Source organism: Myotis yumanensis, unplaced genomic scaffold (genome assembly GCF_028538775.1).
Source record: "Myotis yumanensis isolate MYYU_CA2020_CCGP unplaced genomic scaffold, mMyoYum1.0.hap1 SCAF_3, whole genome shotgun sequence".
NCBI classification, from domain to species: domain Eukaryota; kingdom Metazoa; phylum Chordata; class Mammalia; order Chiroptera; family Vespertilionidae; genus Myotis; species Myotis yumanensis.
The window spans coordinates 103,785,753-103,803,522 of NW_027223754.1; the positions used below are offsets into that span (position 1 = coordinate 103,785,753).

General features: G+C 36.5%; 1 protein-coding gene across 2 annotated transcripts in view; it reads right to left on the reverse strand.

Annotated features, from left to right (window-relative positions):
- TRPC4 (transient receptor potential cation channel subfamily C member 4) overlaps nt 1-17,770 on the reverse strand; it is a 362,390-nt gene that overhangs the window by 304,610 nt on the left and 40,010 nt on the right. The window lies entirely within an intron of this gene.

A 17,770-nucleotide genomic window follows, 5' to 3' on the forward strand; every position in this document is an offset into this window, starting at 1 on the left:
GCAAGGGACTGAATGCAAGAATATTATACCCAGCAAAGCTATCATTAAAAATTGAAAGTGAAACCAGGGGCTTCACAGACAATAAAAAATATAAAAAACAACAACAAAAAAACTAAAAGAGTTTATTATGACCAAGCCTGTAATGCAGGCAATGCTAAAGGGACTGCTGTAAAAAGAAGAAATAGAAAGAAAAGGAAGAACACAGGCAGAAAGAATAAAATAAATGGCTACAAAGAAGCACCTATCAATAAAATTTTAAATGTAAATGGACTATATGCTCCAATCAAAATACATACGGTAGCTGAATAGATAAGAAAACATGACCCATATAGCTGCTGTCTACAAGAGACCCACCTCAGAACAAAGGATTTACACAGACTGATAGTGAAGGGATGAAAAAAAAATTCTCAGGAAAATGAAAATGAGAAAAAAGCTGGGGTAGCAATACTTATATCATACAAAATAGACCTCAAAATGAAGGCCATAACAAGAGATAAGGCGGGCCACTTCACAATACTAAAGGATCAATTCAACAAGAGGATATAACTCTGGTAAACATGTATGCACTTAATATTGGAGCACCCAAATACATTAAAAAAAAATCTTCTGGAAGATATCAAGGGAGAGATTGACAGCAATACAATCATGGTAGGGGACTTTAATACACCACTGACATCACTGGATAAATCCTCTAGACAAAAAAATCAGCAAAGAAACAGCAATCCTAAATGACTCACTAGATCAGATGGAATTAATTGACATCTTCAGAACATTTCACCCCAAAGCCTCAGAATATATGTTATTCTCAAGTGCACATGGGACATTTTCAAAAATAGACCACATATTGGGTCACAAGCAAAGTCTCCCCAAATTCAAGAAGATAGAAATCATACCAAGCATCTTCTCAGATCACAATGGCATAAAATTTGAAACCAACTACAATAAAAACAATGAAAAAAAATCAAATCAAGCACATGGAGGATAATAGCATGCTATTAAACAATGAGTAGATTACCAAAGAGATCAAAGAAGAAATAAAAAGTATCCGGGAAACAAATGAAAATACAAACAACACAATCCAAATTCCATGGGACACAGTGAAAGTAGTTTTGAGAGGGAAGTTCATAGCTCTACAGGCCTACCTCAAAAAACAAGAAAAAATGGTAATAAGCTATATGACCCTACAACTTAAAGAATTAGAAAGAGAGCAACAAGAAAAGCCCAGAGTAAGTAGAAGGAAGGAAATAGTAAAGATTAGAGCTGAAATAAGTGACATAGAGATTAAAAAAAATCAATAAAACCAAGAGCTGGTTCTTTGAAAGGATAAACAAGATTGATGAACCCCATGCCAGGCTCACCAGGAAACAAAGAGAGAGGACCCAAATAAACAAAATCATAAATGAAAGAGGTAAAGTAACAACTGACCCCACAGATATACAAAGGATTGTAAAAAAAATACTACGAGCAACACTACTCCAACAAATGGACAACCTAGATGAAAGGGACATATTCCTAGAAAAATACAACCTTCCAAAACTCAACCAGGAAGAATAAAAAAAACCTGAATAGGCCTATAACTACTGATGAAATTGAAGCAGTAATAAAAAAGCTTCCAGCAAACAAAATCCCTGATCTGGATGGCTTCACAGGGGAGTTTTACCAAACATTAAAAGAAGAACTAAAACCTTTCCTCCTCAGAGTATTCAAAATAATTCAAGAGGAAGGAACACTTCCAAGCTCTTTCTATGAAGCCAGCATCACCTTAATCCCAAAACCAGATAAAGACACTAGAAAGAAAGACAACTACAAGCCAATATCCCTGATGAACATAGATGCTAAAATCCTCAACATTCTAGCAAGTAGGATCCAGCATTATATTAGAAAGATCATACACCATGACCAGGTGAGATTTATTCTGGGATTCAAGGCTGGTCCATATTCGCAAATCAATAAATGTGATATATCACATAAACATATTGAGAGACAAAAAATCACATAATCATATCAATTTATGCAGAAAATGCATTTGACAAAATCCAACATTCACTTTGATAAAAACTCTCAAAAAGTAGGAATAGAGGGATCATACCTCAATGTAATAAAAGCTTTATATGACAAACCTACAGTCAACATCATACTCAATGGGCAAAAACTAAAACCATTTCCCCTAAAAACAGGACCAAGACAGGGATGCCCACTTTCACCACTCTTGTTTGACATAGTACCAGAAGTTCTAGCCATAGCTATCAGACAAGAAGAAGGAATAAAAGGCATCCAAATTGCCAAAAAATAAGTAAAATTGTCATTATTCACAGATGACATGATATTGTACATAGAAAATCTCAAAGACTCCATCAAAAATGATTAGACTTAATAATTGAATTTGGCAATGTAGCAGAATATAAAATTAACACCCAACAATCTATGACTTTTTTATACACCAACAATGAGCTCACAGAAAGAGAAACTAAAAACACAATTCCATTTACCATTGCAACAAAAAATTAAGATACTTTGGAATAAACTTAACTAAGGAGGTAAAATACCTGTACTCAGAAAATTACAGGACATTGAAAAAAGAGATAGAGGAAGACATAAACAAATGGAAGAACATACTATGTTCATGGATTGGTAGAATCAACATCATTAAAATGTCCATATTACCCAAAGCAATCTATAGATTCAATGCAATCCCCATTAAAATATCAACAACATACTTCACAGATCTGGAACAAACTCTTTGAAAATTCATCTGGAATAAAAAAAGACCCCAAATAGCCACAGCAATCCTAAGAAAAAGAAAGTTGGTGGGATCACAATACCAGATATCAAGCTGTATTACAAAGCCACTGTTCTCAAAACTGCCTGGTACTGGCACAAGAACAGACATATAGACCAATGGAACAGAAAAGAGTACCTAGAAATTGACCCAAGCCATTATGCTCAATTAATATTTGACAAAGGAGGCAAAAGCATACAATGGAGTCAAGAAAATCTCTTCAATAAATGGTGTTGGGAAAATTGGATAGCTACATGCAAATAAATGAAACTAGACCAGAAACTTATACCATCACAAAAATAAACTCAAAATGGATTAATGACTTAACTGTGAGACAGAAACCCATAAAAATCTTAGAAGAGTACATAGGCAGCAAAATATCAAACATATCTCATAGCAATATTTTTTACTTATACAGCTCCTAGAACAATGGAAACTAAGGAGAAAATAAACATATGGGACTACATCAAAATAAAAAGCTTCTGCACAGCAAAAGAAACCATCAACAAAACAACAAGAAAGCCCACTGCATGGGAAAACATATTTGCCAATGTTATCACTGATAAGGGTTTAATCTCCAACATTTATAGGGAACTCATACAACTTAACAAAAGGAAGATAAACAACCCAATCAAAAAATGGGCAAAGGACCTAAATAGACACTTTTCAAAAGAGGACATTCAGAAAGCCAAGAGACATATGAAAACATGCTCAAAGTCACTAATCATCCGAGAGATGCAAATCAAAACAACAATGAGGTACCATCTCACACCTGTCAGAATGGCTATCATCAACAAATCAACAAACGGCAAGTGCTGGTGAGGATGCGGAGAAAAGGGAACACTCGTGCACTGCTGGTGGGAATGCAGACTGGTGCAGCCACTATGGAAGACAGTATGGAGTTTCCTCAAAAAGTTAAAAATGGAACTCCCATTTGACCCAATGATCCCACTTCTAGGAATGTATCCCAAGAAACCAGAAATACCAATCAGGAAGGATATACGCATCCCTATGTTCATAGCAGCACAATTTACCATAGCTAAGATTTGGAAACAGCCTAAGTGCCCAATCAGCAGATGAATGGATTATGAAACTGTGGTACATCTACACGATGGAATACTATGCTGCTGTAAAAAAGAAGGAATTCTTACCATTTGCAACAGCATGGATGGAACTGGAGAGCATTATGCTAAGTGAAATAAGCCAGTCAATGAAAGAAAAACACCACATGATCTCACTCATTTATGGATAATAAAGACCATTATAAACTGATGAACAAAAATAGATACAGATGCAGAGCTGTCTCGAACAGACTGTCAAACTACAGTAGGAAGCCCGGGGACGGTTGGGGGTGGGTAAGAGATCAACCGAAGGACTTGTATGCATGCATATAAGCATAACCAATGAACACAAGACACTTGGGGGTAGGGGAGGCCGGGGGTAGGTCAAGGGGAAAAAAAAAGGAGACATATGTAATACTCTTTGTAATACCTTAAGCAATAAAACAAAATTTAAAAAAATTGTTCTAGTTCTATAAAAAAATGCCATTAGGATTTTGTTAAGGATTGCATTGACTCAATGGATTGTTTTGGGTAGTAAGAACATTTTAATGATGTTGATTCTTCCTATCCACAAGCACAGTATATGCTCCCATATATTTGTATCTTCTTAAATTTCTTTCTTCAATGTCTTATAATTTTTTGAGTACAGGTATTTTACCTTCTTGGTTAAATTTATTCCTAGGTATTTTATTTTTAAAATGTAATTGTAGTTTCATTTTTTTCGTACATAACTGTCCAATTTTTCCAACACCATTTATTGAATAGACTCTCTTTAGTCCATTGTATGTTTGTGCCTCCTTTGTTAAATATTGACTAAAGGCATGGGTTTATTTCTGGGTTCTCTATTCTGTTCCATTAATTTATATGTCTCTTTTTATAACAGTACAATGTTGCTTTGATTACAATGGCCTTGTATTATAGTCTGATATCAGGTAGCATGATTCTTCCAACTTTGTTCTTCTTTCTCAAGATCACTGTTGCTATTTGGGGTCTTTGTGGTTCCATATAAATTTTTGAAACATTTGTTCTAGTTCTGTATAATATGCCATTGATATCTTGATAGGAATTGCATTGAATCTGTAGATTGCTTTGGGTAGTACGGACATCTTAATAATGTTAATTCTTCCTATCCATGAACATGGTATGCACTTCTACTTATTTGTATCTTACTCAATTTTGTGTCTTATAATTTCTGAGTATAGATCGTAACTGTACATAGGATTGTTTTCTTAGTTTCTCCTTCTAATAGTTCATTATTAGTGTATAAAAAGGCAAATGATTTCTTTTTTATTTATTTTATTTTTTCAAATGATTTCTTTTTTAAAATATATTTTTTATTGATCTCAGAGAGGAAAGGAGGGGGTGAGATATAAACATCAATGATGAGAGAGAATCATTAATCATTTGCCTCCTGCATGCCCCTCACTGGGGATCAAGCCCACAACCTGGGCATGTGCCCTGATCTGGAATTGAACCGTGACCTCCTGGTTCATAGGTGGACACTCAACCACTAAGTCACTCCAGCTAGACAGCAACTGATTTCTGAGTATTTATTATGTAGAAATATTTATTATGTAGTACTGAATTTCTTCATCAGTTGTCATGATTTTTGGTGGAATCTTTAGTGCTCTCTCTATATAGTATCATGCCATCTACAAAAATGATAGTTTACTTTTTCCTTTATAATTTTGATGCCTTTTATTTCTCCCTCTTTTCTGATCACTGTGGCTAGGAGTTCCAATACCATGTTGTAGGAGAGTTGTAAAAATGGACAGCCCTATTTTCCAAATTTTAAGGAAAATGCTTTCAGATGTGAGATGTGGGTTTGTCTTATGTGGCCTTTATTATGTTGACTTATGTTCCCTCAATTTGCTGAGAGTATTTTTTATATATATAAATTGTTTGTCAAATGCTTTTTCTGTATCTATTGCTATAATCATATATTTTTTATCCACATATAATTGTTTATGTGGAATATCAAATTAATTGGTTTAAGTATAGTGAATGAAACCTTTTATTCCAGGACTAAATCACACTTGATCATGATGTGTGATTTTTAAAATGTATTGCTGCATTTGGTTTGCTGCTATTTTGTTGAGCCGGTTTACATCTATGCTCATCAGGAATATTAGCCTATCATTTTCTTTCTTTGTAATGTCTTTATCTGGTCTTGGAATCAGAGGAGGGAAGATTCCACAATGAGCTTTGGAATCTTCCCTCCTCTTGCATTTATTGAAATAGTTTGAGAATAGCAGGTATTAAGTCTTCTTTTAATATTTGATAAAATTCACCTGTGAAGCCATTTGGTTCAGGACTTTTGTTTGCTAGGGGTGTTTTAATTACTGACTTGCTTTTGTTGGTTGTAATTAATTGGTCTACTCATATTTTCAGTTTCTTATTTATTCAGTCTTGGAAGATTGTATGTTTCTGGGAATTGATCCATTTCTTCCGGATTGTCCAATTTGCTGGCATATAATTGTAGGGTTTTTTAAAAAAATTTTTAATTTGTATAATCCTTTGTATTTCTGTGGTATAAGTTGTCACATGTATTTCATTTCTGACTTTTTAAATTGATGAACTGGTTAAAGGATATTAATGTTTATCTTTTCAAAGAATTAGCTCTTGATTTCATTGATTTTTTTAAAGACTTTGTTTTGTTTATTTTCACTCTGATCTATATTGTTTCTTTCTTTCTACTCATTCTGGGCTTTGTTTGTTCCTCTTTTACTAGTTATCTTAGGTACATTTAGATTATTTATTTCAGAATTTTCTTGATTCATGAGATTGCCCTGTATTGTTATGAATTTCCCTCTAGGACTGCTTTCACTGTGTCCCATAGATTTGGTGTTGCTGTGTTTTTATTTTCATTTGTCTCAAGATAACTTTTGATTTCTTCCTTGATCTCATGTTTAACCCATTCATTGTTTAGTACCATGTTATTTATTGTCAACATATGCAGGATGCTAAAACCAACAGTAGTTAGTATATTAATGCAAAAAGCCACATTGGAAGGCCAATGGACTTTGATATTCAGCAGGGCTGAAAATCAGCATAATATTGTCCTGCTGTGTGCTCAATGGCTGAAGGCAATTCCCTAACCTGATAATCCTTTTACTGTTTACCAAACTTTATCTTTGATATGCCTATATGCATTGATAAGGGCAAATGTGTATTCCAGTAAATAAAAAGCAGACCAGCAATAAGTTGGTGTGCCTCTCCAAGAGAGAGTTTTCCATCTGGCCCCCTATGCCTTCTAAATTCATATTTCTTGTATTGCATTTTCATTTCTTCAGATCCTGAACACCTGCTGTAAAAGGTTGTGGCAAATATATTTATGTGTTTCTCGGGTTTTTCTTTCTTGTAATTAATTTCTACCATTAAGATAATTTGGGAGTAGAAAGAGAAGATACATGATAGCATTTCAGTCTTCTTAAATTTATTGAGACTTGTTGTGTGGCCTAGCATGTAGTCCATCCTAGAAAATGTTCCATGTGCACTTGGAAAAAAGGCATATTCTGCTATTTGAGGTGAGATGCTCTATAAATATCAATTAAATCCATTTGGTCTAATGTGTCATTTAAAGCTGCTGTTTCCTTGTTGATTTTTTGTCTGCCCATTGATATGAATAGGGAGTTAAAGTTCCCTGCTCTGACTGTATTACTATCAATCTCTCCCTTTATGTAAATCAATGTTTACTTTATATGTTTAGTTGTACCAAGGTTTTGTGCATAAATGCTTATGATTTATATTCTCTTGTTGGATTGATACTGTTATCATTATGTAATATCCTTTTTGTCTCTTATTATAGCCTTAATTTTAAAGTCTATTTTGTCTGACATAAGTATTGTACCTCAACTTTTTTTTTCTTTTCCTATACCTTTACTTTTAGTCTGTATGTCTTTTGATTTTCATTGGGTATCTTATAGACAGCATACATATGGGTCTTGTTTCCTTATCCATTTAGCTACTTTATGCATTAAAAAGAACAACAACTTTGTCTTTAATGTTGAAAGTATTACAAATGTCCCCCTCCCCCCCATTTTGATTGGAGCATTTTCACCATTTACATTTAAAGTGATTATTGATAGGTATGTAGTTACTGCCATTTTTATTCACATACACTTTTTTTTCTTTTTCTCTTGTTTGGTGGAGATGAACTACTTTAGCTTTTATTTATCTTGGATGATATTTATCTCTCCTTCAATTTTATATGATAGCCTTGCTGGGTATAGTAGTCTTGTTTGGAGTTCCTTGCTTTTCATCACTATGAATATTTTGTGCCAATCCAAAGTTCTGTTGAGGTATCAGCTGTTAGTCATATGGAAGCTCCCTTCTAGCTAATTAACTGCTTTTCTCTTGCCAGTCTTTACAATATTTTTCTTTAACCTTAGCCATTTTAATTATGATATGTCTTGGTGTGGGCCTCTTTGGGTTCAACTTGTTTGGAACTCTCTGTGTTTCATGGACTTGTGTACCTTTTTCCTTCACCAGGTTAGGGGAATTTTAAGTTACTGTTTCTTCTTATCTCTAATTCTACCTCTTCTCCTTCTGGTAACCCTATGATGTGGATGTTGTTATGCTAGATGTCCCAGATGTCCCTTAAAATATTCTCATTTTTTAAAATTTTTTTTTTCTCTTTGCTTGTCGGATTGGTTGTTTTGTTACCTTGTGTTTTAAATCACTGATCTGATCCTCTGCTTCTGTTAATTTTTTTCTTTTTTAAAAATCTTTATTATTGAATTCATTCATGTGTCCCCCTCCCCCTGCCACCATTGACCTCTCCCAGTCTGCTCCCACTCCCACCCCAGGCCTTCACCAGCCTATTGTCTGAGTTCCTGGGTTATGCATATATGCATACTAGTTCATTGGTTTATTTATTCTGACCTATCCCCCCTCCCTTGCCTTCCTTCTAAGGGACAGTCTGTTTGGTGCTACTATGTCTTTGGATCTTATTTTTTAAATATATTTTATTGGTTTATTACAGAGAGGAAGGGAGAGGGACAGAGAGTTAGAAACATTGATGAGAGAGAAACATCAATCAGCTGCCTCCTGCATACCCCCTACTTGGGATGTGCCCGTAACCAAGGTACATGCCTTTGGCCAGAATCGAACCTGAGACCTTTCAGTCCCCAGGCCAACGCTCTATCCACTGAGCCAAACCAGTCAGGGAATGGATCTATTTTTATTCACCAGTTTATGTTGTTCATTAGATTCCACATGTGAGTGAGATCATGCAACACTTATGTTTCTCTGAGTGGCTTTTTTCCTCTTATCATAATGCTTTCCAGGTCCATCCATGCTGTTGTAAATGATTAAGATTTCTTTCTTCCTTTAGTGCTTTTTAAAGTTAGTATTCCTCTGTGTAGATGTACCATAATTTTTTATCCACTCATCAGCTGATGGGCACTTAGGCTGTTTCCAAATCTTAGCTATTGTAAATTGCACAGCTATGAACATAGGGGTGCATATATTCTTTCTGATTGATGTTTCTAGATATCTTAGGATATATTTCTAGAAGTGGGATCACTGGGTCAAATGGCAGTTCCATTTTTAATTTTTTGAGGAAACTCCTTACTGTTTTACACAGAGGGCTGCACCAGTCTGTATTTCTATCAGCAATGTATGAGGGTTGCCTTTTCTCCACATCCTGGTCAACACTTGTCATTTGTTAATTTGTTGACAATAGCCATTCTGACAGGTTTGAGGTGGTACTGCATCATCATTTTGATTTACATCCTGGATGATTAGTGATTTTGAGCCTTTTTTCATATGCCTCTTGGCCTTCTCTATGTCCACTTTGGATAAGTGTCTATTTAGATCCTTTGCCCATTTTTTTAATTGGATTTTTTATCTTCCTTTTGTTAAATTGTATGAGTTTCCTATAAATTTTGGAGATTAGCACCTTATTGGATGTGTCTTTGAAAATATGTTCTCCCATGCAGTGGATTCTCTTGTTATTTTGTTGATGATTTCATTTGCTGTACAGAAGATTTTTTTTTCTATATAGTCTTCATTTCATACATTTTCATCTTCATTTCTGACTTTTTTTATGGTTTCTATATCCTTTTTTATGTTTTCTATTTCTTTGTTGAAGTTCTCACTAAGTTCCTGAGCATCCTTTCAGCACTGATAACAATATTTTATACAGTGTGATCTCTATATATTAACTATAATTTTAGTACAAATACGAAGGTGGCCTCTTAATATTACTTTACAGAACAAGGTATTTGTTGAGTGTAATTAAAGACAAAAGAAACCATAATGTAAAATTTGGGAGGTTTGTTGTTATCATATTCCATGGATCAATTGGTACTTCACCAAACCTTTATTGATACCAAAGAAGCTTAGATATACTGTATATGCTGGGCATTTAGAACATAACTAGTGAACAATTCTTTGGGCAATTGTAATGACATTCATGTAACTAAAAAAAAAAAAAAAAAAAAAAAAACCTTACCCTTTTCTCTATTAACCTCTCTAATCAGTGGACCTAACCCTATGAAAGCTTTTGTGTTTGGAAGTAAAAAGAGATTTATTTAGACTGAGTGGTCTTGGAGTCAAAGTGTAAGGTCAGCAGGATAATTATAATCATTACTCTAGTCTCATGTTTTCCTGATTAATCAGGGAGAGGGGGACAATGGAATCTGTTTATTTTATTTTTTTATTGTTGAAAGTATTACAAATAGTAGTACATATGTCTCCTTTTTTGCCCCATTGACCTTCCCTGGCCTCCCCTACCCCCCCACCCCGGCACATGCCCTCTCCCCCTCCCACAGTGTCTGGCATCCATTGGTTATGCTTATATGCGTGCATACAAGTCCTTTGGTCATACTAGTGCTGAGTCTAAACATAAACCCTTTGCATTTTTTCTTACATGCTGCTCCAGCAGCCTCTGGACCCTTTTACTGTATCTGCTCACCTCTTCTGACTCTGGAGCAGCAGGTCATGTCAACATACTACTCTTAAACTACAAGAGAGTTAGCATTTTAAGTCTGTATTCCCAAAGAACTGCCTAATCAAAACTCCGACTTTAGTAATGTCCATGAAGAAAAGAAAAGAAAATTGTGTAAGTCAGTTTATAGAAAAATAATTTATAGGGCACCTTTTATATTTAGATACTCTATTATAATTATTGCATGTGCCAACTTCTTCCCATACTTTTTCTTCATATTTGATTAAGAATTCAAACTGAACCAAACACACTTCTGTTACTTCTTCTCCCTCCCCCTTTCTCTCTCTCTCTACATGTAAAGTTTGTCAATGTGTTATAACAATTTCTCAAGGTCCTCAAAACACTTCCTTCCCGATAGCCATCAATGCTCATAACTACTTCTACATCTGCACTAAAGAGCTGCTGATCCTTATGCAAACATGTCATTTGTGCAATAAAAAGCAAACAGTACCTTAAAATGTGAATGTTTGAGTGTCACACTCCCTTTACAGTCTCTGTCAGCAAAGGCATCATTGTCCTCGTTGTCACCATCATCATCATTATCATGTTAGCAGTAATTTTGCTTTTATTTGTTGAAAATTAGGAACTCCAACTAATTATACCTGAGTCATAATCATAATATTTTTTGGTATTTTTAAGAAAAATAAATTAGCAATATAAAATGTGAAATATTACAAACTACTTGAGGACAAGACATTTGGGTTCCTCTTCCTCTGTCACACCCATATTGCTGTGGAAAAGGCTCTGTTCTGAAACCACTATAAAATATCAAGTACAGTGTAAAGGAAATTAATCAATTTATGCTAGCCCAATAGATGCCTACTGCACTGCCATATCTAAGGAGAAATAGAAATCTAAAAAGATCTCTCCATCCTTCAATGACGAATCCTGAGATCTATTGCAATTCTATATCTGAAATAAATGATAAACTGTTTTAAAGTAGGAAAAAAAACACCTAGACTAAAGGTTAAAAAAAACCTTTTAAATATCATATGTTCAGATTTTCAATTAAATGTTATCAATATAGCTTTATAAATTGTTGATTTGAAAATGTGAATTTTACTTATGTTTCAAAGAAGACTCTGACACACTTTTGGTCATAGAAAGAGCCACAGATTCTCTGATTACAGCCCCTTTTCGGTCTCATGGATGCTAAAGAGCCTTGATCTTCTTGTATATATCTCTTTTCTTCTTCTACTCTTTATTTATAAAGGGTGTCCCAAAATTTACTCAAGAAGTAAGTTTGATAGAAAACACAGGTTTATAATTAAAAATTGTAAATTTTTTATTGATTCATAAAGTATACAGTATAGGGTTATGTATGGAATAGCATATTGGGTAAATGGCCTCCACGGCTTTGCTGGCACATATATGCACTCTTTTGTTATTGCCTGAGCAGCCGCATTTTTGAAGAAGAATGATCTGATGATGCCTCCAGCCCAAAACCCGCACCAAATAGTGACACGTTGTGGATGCATTTGTTTTTCAACAATCACTCGTGGATTTTCTGAACCCCAAATGCGACAATTTTGTCGATTAACCAAGCCATCAAGATGAAAATGAGCCTCATCGAAATTCAGCCACATTTATGCAAAAACGGTCATGGAAAATTTCAACAAAAGAGTGCGTATGTGCCAGCAAAGTCCTGGAGGCCATTTACCCCATATGCTATTCCATACATAACCCTATACTATATACTTTATGAATCAATAAAAAAGTTACAATTTTTAATTATAAACCTGTATTTTCTATCAAAATTACTTCTTGCGTGAATTTTGGGACACCCTTTATGAACATTTCTAAGATTTTATTTCTCTCTTCAGAAATCAAAAGCAGAAATGAACATAACTCTGAAAGAAATTAAGTTCTTTGAATTCAAAGTAATGCTATCAAATTATAATCTCAATGTTATGTTTAAAATATTCACTGAAACACCAAAAGTCCATGGCCATTTAAAATGTCTTTAATGAGGGACAACAGTTTCAGGAAGGGAAATCCTCATGACATCTGGCTGTGAAAACAAATAGGATTGTGTCCAAGAAAGAAAAGGGATGCTAGAGACAAAGATGCTACTCTTAAAAAACATGCACAAACTCAGTCACTCTAAGTTCCAGCTCAGGGGCATCAGTTCAAAAATCACCAGGGACATATGAGGAGGAAATAAATTTACTAAATTAAAGGTAAGGGATGAAGGGGCAAGGGTTGGGACAACTCTCTCCAGGGATGGAAGTACTGGTGGAAGTACTGGAAGTAGTGGATGCCATTTGTTTCCTTATTGTAATCCTCTTCCCATTTAGCTGGCCCTGGATAGGTAAGCAATAACTATGTGCTTTCTGTTAATCTGGCTAGCACAGTTTCCTCACTCTGATGATTCCCTGAGACCTCCCACCCCACCCAATGTGCCTGCCTGGCTTAAACTTCTTCCAACAGTTCCTCAATTCATGGTACAGACTCACTCAAAGGATGGCAAACACCATACAAGTGGTGGCTTTCCTAAGCTTACACTGCAGACTTTCCCAAAAGTGCACAAATCCAAAAAATCAGTGACTGGTCTGGACACTCACTGTAGGTCCTGCCAATCAGCTGCAGCCTATCATAAGTAGTGACCCATTTAAACTGGAGTTGTAACTCCAATCAGATGGCCCCAAACCTGGCATAAATAGAGACTAGTCTTGGCTGGTAACTGGCACAAGTAGCAAAAAGCCTCACTTAATAGCATAGCCTCTTTCTTTTTTAAAAAAATATATTTTTTATGAATATCAAAGAGAAAGGAAGAGGGAGAGATAGATAGAAACATCAATGATGAAAGAAAGTCATTGATTGGGAGCTGCAACTCGAGCATGTCTAGGAATTGAACCTCGACCACCTGGTTCATAGGTCAATGCTAACCACTGAGCATGCCGCCTGGCCCATAACCTCTTTCAAGAAACTTGAAATCCAGCACAAAGGCAATCAACTTCAGGTCACTTTGTAGTTTCTACCATTTGGCCACAACCCTGGCACAAGTGGTGGCTAAAATTGGTCAATACCAGAGTCCCTCCCAAGAAACCTATAATCAACACACCCACTGGCCAGCATGAGACCATACAACAGCCCCACCCAACAAGCTCCACAAATGGCACACACAAGGATAGAGTCAACTAGCACCTGAGCCCCATTAAAGATAACCCTGTTCCCTGGAGTTAGTCCCCCAAAAGCAGCTTGTCCCTTGTAGTCACTACCAGTCTTCACAGCCAGTCAGCACACCCACTGACATGCAATCAAGATCCAACTACAAGAGGAGAGCACACACAGCCTACACATGGGACATCCCCATAGCACCCAGTTCAGGTGACTTGGGAGACTGCACAGTGGGGCCCCACAGGACAGATACTACATAAGGCTATCTGCCAAAACCAGGAGACATAGCAGACCTACGTAATGATAGAAACAAACACAGGGAGTCAGCCAAATGAGAATACAAAAGAAAAAAAACAGGTCCCAAATGAAAGAATAGGACAAAACTCCAGAAAAATAATTAAACAAAATGGAGATAAGCAATCCACCAGACATAGAGTTTAAAACACTGGTTATAAGGATGCTCAATAAACTTAGGGGAGAACAGATGAACTAGTGAAAACTTCAACAGATAGATAATATAAAAGAGAATATAGAGTAGAGGAAAGGGAACCCTAGTACACTGCTGGTGGGAATGCAGACTGGTACAGCCTCTGTGGAAAACAGTATGGAGTTTCCTCAAAAACTTAAAACTGGAACTCCCATTTGACCCAGTGATCCAACTCCTAGGACTATATCCTAAGAGTCCCGAAACCAATCAGAAAGAATATATGCACCCTTATGTTCATATCAGTGCAATTTACAATAGCTAAGATTTGGAAACAGCCTAAGTGCCCATCAACAGATGAGTGGGTATGATTGGACCTGGAGAGCATTATGCTAAGCTAAATAAGCCAGTAAGAGAAAAATAAGTATCAAATGATCTCTCTTATATGTGGAATCTAATGAACAATGTAAACTGATGAACAAAAATAGATCCAAAGACATAGAAGCATCAAACAGACTGTCAAAACTCAAAGGAAAGGAAAGGGAAGATGGGTGGAGGGGGTGGGGGAGATATCAACCAATGAACTCATATGTGTATGTGCATAACCCATGGACACAGACAATAGAGTGGTGAAGACCTGGGGTGGGAGGCAGCGGTGGGATGGGAGAGTTCAATGGGGGAAAAGAGGACTGTCAGAGCCAGCAGCAAGAGCACCACACAGCTCTGCTGGTCTGACTGGCATTGAGTGGCTGTGAGTCCATGTATTCTTCTAAATTCCCCTATCCGACTACGCCATGGCTGGTTCCTGCTTGAACCCTGGCCACTGTACTAATTGTTAGGAACTTAGTCTAAGCTATCCTCTGCTCACTAGTAACAGGTGTTGAATCTGAGCCCCTCTGCCTGGGGCTGGACCTCCTAGGATGCCGGATCTTAGATGGAGAAGCCATGAAAGGTTGTGGGTTTATAAGAATAAGTCTTTATTGCAGAAGCCAGTGGCCATAGACAAAAGCAGTACTCACAGCAAAGTCCATACAGGCAGGCATCCAAACACCAGCTGGTGAACAAATATCTTTCCCACAAAGCAGCATCAGTCTCTGTACCCACAGCTATTATCTGAGAAGTCACACACTACCTCCTAGACTCACCACCTCACATTGTAGTGGTATCTGATATATCTGGCTCAGCAGCTTCTCCTGACTCTCCTGCTCAGCTGCTCTCTCTAGCAAACTTCTTTACACACTTCATCCTAGCTTCTCTCTCCCATACCCCAGCAGACTTCTTCTCACTCAGACTACTCCAGCTAACTTGCTGGTCAGTAACCTACTTTTATACCTTTCCAGGGGTTCTCAACCTGTGGGTTGCGAACAATGAAAATACATCTTGCATACCAGATATTTACATTACGATTCATAACAGTAGCAAAATTACAGTATGAAGTAGCAACGAAAATAATTTTATGGTTGGGGGTCACCACAACATGAGGAACTGTATTAAAGGGTCGCAGCATTAGGAAGGTTGAGAACCATGACAAAGAAGGCTTCGTGCCAATAGTTACATCAACCATATTGGCTACTGAAGGGCATAGTATATTGTGTTTCCTTGCACCTGCTCATGATATCTTGGCCTGATTATGATTCCCAGGCTCAGAGTCCTTGAATATCCCATTTAGGTACATGCCCAGAGCAGACTTCAGTCATTCTGGTGTACTGATAACAAGGTTTTTGTGCTTCCACTGGCCTTGACTATCTGGGGACCTGGCATGGTTCCCACAGGGACATATGTAATACTTTCAACAATAAAGTTTTATTTTAAAGTTGTGATGCATTTACACAATGGAATACTATGCAGCTGTAAAAAAAAAAAAAAAAAAAAAAAAAAAAAGAACTCTTACCATTTGCAACAGCATGGAGGGACCTGGAGAGTATTATGCTAAGTGAAATAAGCCAGTCAGAGAAAGATAAGTATCACATGATCTCTCTCATATATAAAATCTAATGAATAAAAAAAATGGAAGAACAAAATAGATCCAGAGACATAGAAGCAATGAACAGATTGTTGAACCTCAGAGGGAAGGCAGGGGAGGGTGGTGGGAAGAGTTCAACCAAAGATCTTGTATGAATATATGCATTGCCATGGTCACTGACAAGAGGGTGGTGAAGGCCTGGGGCCGGGAGTGAGGGCAGGCTAGAAGAGGTCAATGGAGTAAATAAGGGAACATATGGAATACTTTTAACAATATTTTTAAAAGAATATTAAAAAAAACATAAAAAAGAATCAGTCAAAACTAAGAAATACAATAACTAAATTTAGAATACATTAGAGAAAATAAACAGCAGATAAGATGAAGCAGAGGATCGAATTAGTGGTCAGGAATATAAGGTAGGAGAAAATACCCAATTAAAATGGGAATAAAAATAAATGAGGATCGTTTACATGACCTCTGGCACAGCACTGAGTATACAAACAGTCTTATCATGGGGGTACTAGAAGGAGAAGAGAGAGAACAAAGAAATGAAAATCTATTTCAATACATAATATCTGAAAACTTTCCTAAGCTGAAAAAGGAGACAGATATTCCAGTCCAGGAGGTGTACAGAATCCCAAACAAGATGAACCCAAGAGGCCCATACCATGACACATCATATTTAAAATGGAACTGCATGGGAGAACATATTTTCCAATGTTATCTCTGATAAGGGTTTAATCTCCAACATTTACAGGGAACTCATACAACTTAACAAAAGGAAGATAAACAACCCAATCAAAAAATGGGCAATGGACCTAAATAAATACTTTTAGAAAGAGGACATACAGAAGGCCAAGAGACATATGAAAACATGTCCAAAGTCACTAATCATCTGAGAGATGCAAATCAAAATGACAATGTGGTACCATCTCACACCTGTCAGAATACCTATCATCAACAAATCAAAAAAATGACAAGTGCTGGTGAGGATGTGGAGTAAAAGGAACCCTCTTGCACTGCTGGTGGGAATGCAGACTGGTGCAGCCACTGTGGAGAACAGTATGGAGTTTCCTCAAAAAACTAAAAATAGAACTCCCATTTGACCTAGTGATCCCACTTCTAGGAATATATCCCAAGAATCTAGAAACACCAATCAGAAAGGATATATGCACTCCTATGTCATAGCAGCACAATTTACAATAGCTAAGATCTGGAAACAGCCTAAGTGCCCATCAGCAGGTGAGTGGATTAAAAAACTGTTGTACATCCACACAACGGAATACTATGCTGCTGTAAAAAGGAAGGAACTCTTACAATTTGCAACAGCATGGATGGACCTGGAAAACATTATGCTAAGTGAAATAAGTCAGTCGGAGAAAGATAAATATCACATGATCTCACTCATTTGTGGAATGTAATGAACAACATAAACTGATGAAGAAAAACAGATCCAGAGAGAGAGAAGCAT